The sequence below is a fragment of the Lutra lutra genome, chromosome 4 (assembly GCF_902655055.1).
Source record: "Lutra lutra chromosome 4, mLutLut1.2, whole genome shotgun sequence".
NCBI classification, from domain to species: Eukaryota; Metazoa; Chordata; class Mammalia; order Carnivora; family Mustelidae; genus Lutra; species Lutra lutra.
The window spans coordinates 120352304-120363502 of NC_062281.1; the positions used below are offsets into that span (position 1 = coordinate 120352304).

The window sequence follows — 11199 nt, forward strand, 5'->3', positions numbered from 1 at the left end:
GGCCCCTCTAAGCACAATTCTTTTTTTTTTTTTTTAAATTTATTTATTTGACAGAGAGATAGATCACAAGTAGGCAGAGAGGCAGGCAGAGAGAGAGGAGGAAGCAGGCTCCCCACTGAGCAGAGAGCCCGATGCGGGCCTCGATCCCAGGACCCTGGGATCATGACCTGAGCTGAAGGCAGAGGCTTTAACCCACTGAGCCACCCAGGCGCCCTAAGCACAATTCTTAACCCATGTATTATTTTTCTATTATGAGCCCTGTGGCAAAATTAAGTTTTATGAAATTTGGTTACACTGTTGTGTAATTGTAAAAGTGCATTATAGATTTATTTCTCCTACTGTAACTTAAACATAAAATAAGAAAGAAAGTGATATTCTGGACCGGTCAAGGGATCCTGGCTTGAGTTTTAGAAGTTGACTGCAACTATGAATAGAAGGGACAAGAGAGAACAGAACAAATGGAAGGTCCATGGGGGAAGGATCTTTCTTTTTTGTTCACTGCCCTGTTGACAATGCTCCAGGCAGTGTCTGGCCTCTGAATGAATGAATGGTTTATGGCAAATAATAAACACAGGCCTGATCTAAGGGCTATGAACATACAGAGGAAAGAGCAATTTATTCAGCCTGGAATGGTGAAAGAAGGTACCAGAGAAGGTGGTAGGAACTTTTCACTCTAGGCTTGTGTGGGACTATTCAGGGGAGAGGAGCATTTAGGCAGATCAAGTATGTGTCCGGGCCCATCGTGTCACTATGCCAGGCCCCCTCCGAAGTGCTCGAAAGCTTTCTGAGCATTTCTGTGTCCTTGTGTGTATTGCTGCAATTTACTTTAATTACGCATGGTGGGGTGGGGGGTGCTGGCTCGGTCACGGTACCCGGGCAACCTTGGACGTTTCCACTTAGGCCAAGTAGGTGAGGCTTGACCATGACTTCACCGGAGACTTGGTGAAGTGTCCTGTGATCCCTCCTGGAGTAATGGGAGATAAGCTTGTTGAGGAACCACCACAAGGCAGGTTCTTAGACCTTGTGGAAGCTGCCCTGAGGCAGCTTCTCGTTATCTCCTGGGTTTCAGTTGAGCAGAGGACTTTCCACTTTCTTTCCTGCCCCCCTCCTGTTGGAGTACAGCTGCAGGCTTCTGTGCAAGTCAGCCAGACTGCAGGCTGGTAGTTGAGAGGCGGCTCCTCCAGGCAGAGCAACCTACCACTCATGCTGTCTGCTGTCGGTCCCTCCAGCCTTGTGTTCTCCTGCGGGAACAGCCATGTGGGGAGCTCACACCATGCTGTTCTTGCTTTGGCTGTCTACGTAATCAAATGTTTCTGTCCATTTGGGTTTGTTTCCTTCTTATACAAATCCAGGGACATGAGCAAGCCAAGCTGGCAGCAGCATTTGTCTCTGCCGCTAATGACCCCTCGCCCATTCGACAGCTTCTCCGTCCCCATCAGTAGACTCTGAGCTCCTCCATATTCCCGGGACTCAGCAGCAGGTTTTGCACAATTGCTTCATATGTGTTTTGACAGAATAAATCAACTGTGAGTCCCCTAGCAAGCTTCCTGTGTTGGGACCAGAAGGGAGTATGGGAGTGGGTAGTGGAGGAGGATGGAAGACTGAGGCCGGACTGTTGGAGGGTCTTGCACTCTGTGCTGTGGATTAGGCAGGGCCGTACCCCGATGGCCTCATGGGCAGAGAATAACATGCGCGTAGCTGGTGTGTTGGAGACCCCTGCACTGGTGTGGAGATGGAAGGTGGGCAAACCAATTAAACTACAGATTCAGGAGAGGAGCAATGAGGATCGAGCTGAACCACATGGCAGTGAGAAGGAAAATGAGGAACTCTGACACAGAGGGTTCTCTTTTTGGTTGGTTGGTTGTATTTTCTTTTTTTTCCTTTTGGTTTAAGCAATAGAACTAGTGCTTGATTTGATGTGAGGAAAAAAAGTAAGATCAGGAAATGTAATTTCATAGATGTTTATTTTGTTTTGTCTGTTTGACTTTAAGAAATGCTTACTATTTAATTAATTGGCTCTTTTCATAATGTTTAAAACTTCATTTTCTATTTAAATAATTTCATATCCAGCCTCTTGAACCATTCTGTTTTAAAATCTGGATTATGCATTTTGGGGACAGCCAGTATGTTTAATCATTCCACTAACTTGTATCTGATCGTATCTGATAGTAGCAAAATCTGCCATTAGACATAACTGCATTATAGGCACCTAGTAGATGGGAGCCATATATTATTTATAATTTTATATTACTTGTAACACCAAGCATGGTATTAGATCCATAGTAGATGTTTAATAAATATTTATTGAATGATCAGTTTACCTCTTTAATTATGTAAAAGTCTTATCTGAAAATATCAAGACTTTTTTAATGAACCACAAATAGAGTAATTTAGGTGCAGATGTCATACTTCACAAAGACTTTCGTCTTTATTTTTATCTTCTCCAATAACAGTTACAACATAATTTATTCCTAAGCATATCATAAGCAATTCAGAAGTAAAGGAAATAAAAAAGATGTCTTTCCTTTAGACTCCTGGCATTTAATTGGAGAGGCAGGATATATCCTTGTGTGAAGCCGCTAAATGACAAAGCAGAATGAAATCTTACAACAAGCTGGAGGATCTTGAAGAGGAAAAATCATTTTATGATGGCTTCTTAGGAAGAGATTTTGCAAAAAGGTGGAGTTGTATGGTATTTTTATTAAACTGAACTGCTTGCTAAGCATGGATTTGTTCATTTTGTTTTAGAGGAAAGTAGAAAGGCCTTTTAGGTGAGGGAACATCTGAACAAACATCCATAAAATGTAAGAAGGGGGAAGTGCTAGAGGCCAAATTCTATATTCAAAGAAACTGAATTACTGTAGTGAGAACAATCTGAGAGCCATGCATTTAAAAACTACTGCTAAAAAATAAATGTGTATTGCCTTTGATGATATGTAGTACATTGACAGTCATCATGTAAATTACTGAGGGGCACCCAAATTACATCCACTTCAACAGCTCAAGAAAAAGACCATCCGTCAAGGAAGAATCCCTGAAACTTCACTGAGAGCCTCCTGAAAAAAAACACTGAACTCACCCATTGGGCTTCAAGTAAATGAAAGCTAACTTAATGAACAGTTGAAACTAATAGTTTTCAAGTAAGACTAATTAATGTGTTATTAATAATATCCAGTCACTTTACCTCATATTTTTGGGATCACAAGTTGGCACATATGTACCCCAGCCTTGGAAAAGTGATTTTAGTAAAGATAGTCATCTTTTTTGGGAAGGGATATTCAAGCAGGAGCCATGCAAGTTATTTAACTGGCCAGAGCTAATTCCCTTATCTTTTTAATAGGCTACTGCTAACATAATCCTCTGTTCCTAGTTTCTCCATAGCCTAGGAAACATTTTTCCCCTCTATTAACCCACCTAAAATCATTAGATTTTTGTTATCTGTGTGAGTCAGAAAATTGTCTTAGGCTTATATGCTTCCAACACTGTTTAGGTACCTGATAAATACCTCCTGACAGATGGACGGATGGATGGACAGACGGACTTAAAAGCCTACTTTCTTCTGTTTTTTTTTTTTCTCAGTGGAGGCCACAGCCACATGCAGATGCCTGCTGTCCTGGATATTGTGTAAAAAATGGTTTCTACTTTGTAGAGGATGAATTGGCAGCAAATACAGGGGGGACTGTTACTGAAATTGTAGTTATGTAGGAATTCTGGTTTCGTGGATGGTGTGTTTGTTAATATTGAGAATTAATACCTCTCTTACTCCCCAAAAATGTGTCAGGCTCCTTAATATAATATAGAAAACAACTAAATAAAAATAAGCTAAAAACTGTTAGGGACAGCAGAAAGCTTGCTGTTAATCATCAGTCAGGGAATCCGGACACAGTAGCCCAAACATCTGAATATTCCATCAGAGTGTCAGGATCTGCTGATGTCCCGGTCAAGATAAGTAAACAGAAATACAGGGCGGTGTAAAATTGGGCTGTGATGCATTTAAATTCTGAGATGGCTGCAAGGGCTGAGCTGGAGGAAGCAGCAGTCTTCTTGTCAGCCTTTTCCTTCTGACTGTGACCTTCTGCCCCAGGGAGATGGAAGACTGGCCCGAAGGTGGCACATGCTGTGTGGTTTCCACACAAAGAGTGTGTGTTGTGTAAAATGCCTTCTAGACTAGGTTCTGAATGTCCTTATAACTACATCAGCATGGGGAAAACTTGCATAGCGCTGGTAAGGGTGGCCTGGAATCGGTTATATCTTATTTTTATTTAAAATACGCCAAAGGAAGATATTGAAAATTGCTTAAAGTTGGGTTGGTTGCTCTAGCAACGATGCCAAGCTCCTGAAGATTATCCTCCATGATTACAGCATTGGCAGCAACGCAGCCAAGAGGAAAGGTAATTAGTCCTGGACCTTTGCTTTTACAACTTGGCTTTAAGTAACTAGACCAGCAACAGATAGCAATATTTATGTGTTTGAAGTAAAGCTTATGGATCATTTTAACTTTCAGTTGGAGCACAGAACAGGTTCTTCGTGGGATTTCTGTTTATAAGAAGAACAGTTCCATTGATCATCAGCCCAAAGAAAAACGTAGCTATGAACACTGGCTTCCTGGGTATGAGAAGAAATAGACAGGTAGCTGGGATGGATAGGAGTTTGGACATATCAGGTGTTTTCGTCTAAACGAGAATTTATTTTTTTCTGTCCGTTAGTGACTTGTTCATATGCCTTTTGAACAAAGAACAAGTTAAAGCAATTGAATCAGACACAGTGGTGACTCTTACTGAATGTCTTTGAAATGATCTAAATTATGGGCAATATGAGGAGAAAGCTGGCTAGTGAAAACAAATGAAGGAAAAAAAAATCTGTGCCTTAATTGGCAAGTTTTATTCAGTAAGGCCTTAATGGGAAAACTGGAATGTCTAGGGATTGTTACAGTCATCCTAGTTCCTCCTTTCCCCAAATTGACTTAATGGCATTCAAACAATAGACCAGACATCTTAGTTCGTGGACTTAAATAAAGCATCAGGAGGCTGTATTACAAGCTGGGCTTTTCAAAGTCTGAGAGTGTAAGAAAGTTCGATTCACATAATCCAGAGTCCTTAGCGCTCGCTGGAAGACATGGAGGAGTTTGATATTCAGGTTCTGAAACTTTCTAGCTATTAGCATTGTGATCACAGCCCTCTGACTTGTGCTGTTTCTTGGTTTGTTGGATAATACAAGAAGGTAATGTTTTTGGCCATAGTTTTAGTAAAGGTTCCTTGGGTCCTCAGAAGTGTCCTCTTTTATGTTCTGAGAATGTGCTCCTAGACACAAAGGATAAGGTGTGAACTTCAAAAGGGTCTGACATACACTGACCTGCGGAATCTGAAAATCAACAGGAGAAACTGGACTTGGTAATGTGGAGGCCAGTTCAATAACCAAACTTTTAACCTTGGGAACTTGAAATAGTAGGAAGTTGCCACCAGGTTTCTCCTCTTGAGACCGGGATTTTCACCACTCCATGAGCTGCCTGTTTCTTTCCTAATCACAGTTATCCAGTCTTAGTTCATTTCCGTGGTGAACTTTTTAGTTCAGCTCATCTTAAAGGGAGTCATTTCTGTGCCTACCAGTGTACTGGGCAGTGTAGGAATATAAACACAAAATATGCCCTAAGGAGTTAATAATGTGAAGGAGAAAGAAAATCTATATGACTAATTACAATGAATATAAAACAGAAAACTTAGGATTGGAGTTGAAATCTAAAGGATATGTAGAAGTAAAATGAGAGGACAGCGTGGGGATAGTACAAAGCATCTCAGGCTGGGTGGGGGAGAGCATCCAGGTGTAAATAAAGGAAAGAAGGCTTGTTTGGATAGCTGCCAGTGGGACAGAGGGGGCATGAGATAAGGCTCAAGAGAGGAGCAGGGCAAGATCAAGCGTAGTCTTGTCAAGAATTTTAGTCTTTGTTCCAAGAGTCATGGGAAGACTTTGAAGAGTTTTAGGTGGGAGATTAACAAATGAGATTTGCATTTAAAGATACCATTTTTACTAGACTAGAGGGAAACTAGTACGAGGCTCCTGCAAAGATCCAATGGGGGAGAGCCTACTGCAGGAACAGTCAGTAGCAGACTGATAGGAAAGAGTGAAAGTACCCTAGTTTGAGACAGACTGGACTTTGGAGGGAAGGAGGATCGAGGTGTCAGGGACACCCTCTGGGGTTCTTTCTGGCTTTTCCAGCCGAAGGATGGTGGTGCCACCCCAGGGATAGGGAACTGAAGGAGGATCTGGGTTGGAGTGGAGGCTTCGGGGATTTTAGACACATTGAGAATGAGGAGATCCTCAAGTGGCGCTGCCACGTGGGAAAATGTGTGGGCGTGTCTAAAGGTCCCAGCAAATGGAGTCGCCACCTGTAACTGGAACAAAGGACTCAGATACAGCTAGTCACTGTGTGACTGTCCTAAACAAAGGGAGGGTTGCTGCAGCTTGGAGAGCTCCAGTATTTCATGGTTTTAATTTTTTAAAATTTTAAAATTTTAATTTTTTTATTTCTGTGTCACAGTTTTTAGATAAGGATAGATTTGCAAAGGAGATTGGGAAAAGGCTGCCATACACAAGCCAAGCCAGGGGAATCTGAAGCATCCTGGGACTCAAAGGCAGTTAGTCCTTCTAGAAGGGAGTGATGTGTTGGAATCATGGAAAGAAGATACAGTACACAGTATTTTTCAAACTTAAACGTCCACGGAGCCTGAATATTAGGGCAGCGTAATCCCAGTGCCTTCCAACCATCCATTTCCCTACCTAAATTAAGTTGGAAATTTTAAGGAGTGATAGACAGCATTTATCTGAACAAAGTTTTGCATAACAAGACTAATTTTTAAGGCAAAATACTTAGTGACCAGGTTTATCATAGTAGAGAATCTTATATTTGTTAATAATTTCTTTCAGTGTGAGATGTATAGGACATGCAGATGACATTAAAATTGAGTTCTGATTTGAGAATTTTTTTCTTCTCTTTTCATTTGCATTTATTTAAACACAGTTCTCAAAACATTTGAGTGAAATTGGGCTTCCATTGGTAAGCAAAGGACCTGAAAATAATATTTTAAAAATGAACAGGCAAGTCTTCAGTTCATCCACAACACAGGTGTAGTGTTCCCTTCTCTTTTCCCGAACTCTGAAGCACTCATTTTTTTCCGTACTCTGAAAGCTAGAAGAAAAAGAGTGCATTTGTGGTGGAAGGTATTGTTGCTTGCTGGTAACTATTTGAAATACCATTATCCCCTTGTAACAGCTTTAAGAAATAACCTTTTAAAAGCATACATTGTGTACGTCTTTTCTTATTCCCTGCTTTATATGATACAGATTACATAAAGGCCGACAAATCTACATTTATATAAGCATTAAGCATTGGCTGTATTGGAAGTTCTTTAGTTCTAATACTAGCAGTACAGGGTTACAGAGCATAATTTTTAACACTTAGTTGCAGGTATATTAAGTATAGTATGTCTCATGGATTGGAGGAAAATAGATATTTTTGTCTTGAAATCTACTACTGACAACCTAATCTGAACAGTTTTGCTAAGCACTGATGTTAGAAAAGTAAAAACCAAACTTTATTGTTACTTTTTACGAGTTGGTAGCATTTTACACACAGGCTTCGATGTTCAGAATACCCTGGATTCAGTAGAAAAACCTTTTAAATGAAGACTTGTACAATAGAAACTTCTCAGCAGTCAAAATTTAGACTATAAAAAAATAGATGCAAAACATACTTTTCTGAAAACACAACTTGGAACAAAGCATCGAACTACACAAATGCAGAATGAAAACAGCATTTCAACTCCACCAAAAGTAGTCATCATTAAAGGTGTAAAAGTCACCTAACTTCACTAGGCACTGTTCACTTTTTAAACAGGAGACAATAAAAAATATTGTCCATGAACAATATCCCAACTCTAGGGTAGGCTTCAGAAAGTCTTCAACTTCATGCTTTAATAGTGATGAGGTGAGTATGATTGAGATCTAGAATGTGATCTGTATTCTCCATGACTATAGTAAGAAGAAAGTGATCACCTTCTGTAAATCTGATCCCTGTCTTGAGCAGCTGTCCATCCTCCTCCTCCTCCGTGTGATCTGCTGTAGTAGTCCACTCATCATAGACTCGATCATATCCTGTCATAATAATCCTGACAGCGTGAGCTGCCATAGGTAGGTCTCCCCATGTAAATCCCTGGTGTCGGGGTATGTGGTCTTTTTGTTATAGAGAAATCAACTCTGATCCTACATCCATCAAGTTCCATTCCATTGGCACGCTCTTTTGCTTCCTTGGCATCATCTACATTTTCAAAATGCACAAAGGCAAATCCTCTTGAATATCTAGACTGCTGGTCATATACAATGGACACATCAGCAATGGGGCCATATTTAGAGAATACTTCTCTTAGATCTCTTTCTGTAGTGTACAAGCTCAATCCAAATACTCCAAGATAGCAGTTGGATCAGGATTTGCCCAATTCCCAACATGACGCCCGCAAGTGGGCATGGAAGAATGACGGTGGCTAGGCCGTCTTCGATAATCTCAGTTGTAAGACCTGCTACAGGATCGTCTATGGGAGCGAGACCAAGATCTTGATCTTGTGTAATGCCTTCGAGAACTTCGGGATCTAGACCTAGATTCAGATCTGGACTTGGAGTTTGATCTGGAATGCCTGGAATCTTCCTTGGAGCGAGATCTTGCTGGGGTATGCCTTGCAGATTTCCCAGATCCATGAGCACTTCCACTTCTGAAAACAGAACGGGTTTCCCCTCGCCATAGTTCTGCTCACTGCTGTCGCTCATGACTCCTAGCTGTTGCCATTGTTCAACGTGCTTCATTCGAAGCTGCCAACCTCTTGTGCCTTCTATATGGAGGCTCCGCTGCAGCCTCTCAGAAAGCACACATTCCCGAACCGCTGAGTGCCAAAGTGCTCTGTACCACCTCTGCATGGGCTCTCGAGAATAAATATTTTTAAAGTAAAAGTGTGAACCAGAAAACTTTCACTATTTCTTTGGTTCTCAAATGGATTATGAAAAGTGGCTTTTTAATTAGGATATACAGTTGTCCAGTAGAATATTTTAGAGCACAAACATAAATCTTAAACCCATCGCTGTAAAGATACATATTATAGTAATATCCCAGACAGATGTAAAGAGTCTCCAGGAGATTTTTTTTTTTTTAAAGATTTTTATTTATTTATTTGACAGACAGAGATCACAGGTAGACAGGCAGGCAGAGAGAGAGAGGGAAGCAGGCTCCCTGCTGAGCAGAGAGCCCGATGTGGGACTCGATCCCAGGACCCTGAGATCATGACCTGAGCCGAAGGCAGCGGCTTAACCCACTGAGCCACCCAGGCGCCCTGAGTCTCCAGGAGATTTTATGATGTGCTTTCTTTGACTGCCTGTATTACTGTATGGAATTCACACTTTGTAGTGGCAGCAACATACAGATGTGCATATGTGTGTTTTCCCCCATTTCCTTTACCATGTAAAACTTTCGTCTTCTCTGCAGAAATGTACATGGAGAGATTGTCACTCTCATCTATCCATCTTGCCATATAATTTTTACAGCTGTTCCTCAGTTGTTAATATATTTCTGTAGAATATGTGTAAATAGACATGAGCAAACTGTCTAAAAGTTATTCAGCTAGTCAGTGAACCATGTAATCTGTTGGTTCAGAGACAACAGATAATAGAGTGAGATATTTGCTTTACCATCCACACACTCCATGTAGCATCTGGACTCCAAAAGTCAATTTGTGTTCTGTTGGGGCATGTCTCATCACACTATATTATCACATCAGGGATAGGAAATTTGGATAATGACTATCTGATTTACAAAAAAAAAAAAAAAGACTATTTAGTGAATTCAATGTCTGTGAGGTGGGAATTTTGAACTAGAAGTTGGTTCCATCCTTGGTTAATTTGATACTCTCAGTGTTTCATCACTGTTTTCATCTCTTTTTAACAATGTAAGTTAGAAATAACCTTGTTAATTAGCATCTATTTTTAGGTTGATGACATGACACAGCCAAGACAGAGTGGGAATAATCTAGGACTACCACAGCACAAGCAATAAAACTCCTTTCTAAAGGGAAGATAGAGGATCACTTAGAGGATGCACCGATTTTGAATAGACAACTGTTAGGTAAGAGATACATTTGGGAGGCATTCCTCTTTATTGGCACAATGCAAGTAAACATTGGAGGGGTAGCATGTTCCTTCCCCTTCTTAGGAACTTTTATTGGCTCCCTACTATCTCAACAGTGAAGTCCAATTCCCTCTGTATGAGGTTCCAAGTATCTTTATTTCTATCTTCCCACCAAATCAAACTATTATAACTCCTCTTCCCCACCCCGGCTGTGCCTCTGTGTGTGTAAAACATTTTTTAATCTGCTTTGACAATATTGTTTCCCCTATCATTTCTCCCTGTTCCTTTCCCATCTAGCTCATAAGGCTACATCATTTTTTCTCTTCTTGATGGAGCACTTACTGACTTCTGGCTAGAAGTGATCTCCTAGCACTTCATCTTCACCTCTCATAAGGCAATTAACACCTTCTTAACTTACTTTGTGTGTATACATATTTCTCCTTTTAGACTGAAATCTCCTATTTGTGGAATTGATAGCTGGTTAGTTGAATCAATGAGAGGATGGGGTAAAGAGAAATTCTCAAACAAAAGGGAGGGGATCTGTCCAAGGTCTAAGTCATGGTGCTTTTGAACTTCTGGAATAACCTGGAATCCATCAGTCCTCTCCCTAGTACCACCCCTAAACACCATAGCCTTTGATAATTATGGATAAAGGGTTGTATTCTGATTTTTAGTTCATAATTATAATCTTTCTTATGCAGGAACTGTTAATTATATGGCCTCAGTAGATGGGTTGTCTGAGTGGATTGACCTGGGGCAGAACCTGTATATTGGGTGGGCAGGAGTGGGGGAATCCTGGGGGGTGGGCCTTGAGGCTGTGGTCTCCGGCTGGAGAGCAGATCCTATTTTAGAGTTGTTTTGTATTCCAGTCTATGCTCATCTTTCTCATCTCTCCGTTTCTATTTCAGATCTATCAATATGACACAATTTAGCACATATTTGGCTCATTTGCCACAGCTCTGCCTTCCTATCAAGCTGGAAGTTACTTGAAAGCAGGGACACTTTACCGCCATTTGTTGTTGTTAAGACCCAGTGCA

General features: G+C 40.9%; 1 pseudogene; it reads right to left on the minus strand.

The window, feature by feature from the left end:
* Positions 1-7813: 7813 nt before the first annotated feature.
* On the minus strand, positions 7814-8814 carry LOC125098094 (transformer-2 protein homolog beta-like; annotated as a pseudogene).
* Between the last annotated feature and the right edge of the window lie 2385 nt (positions 8815-11199).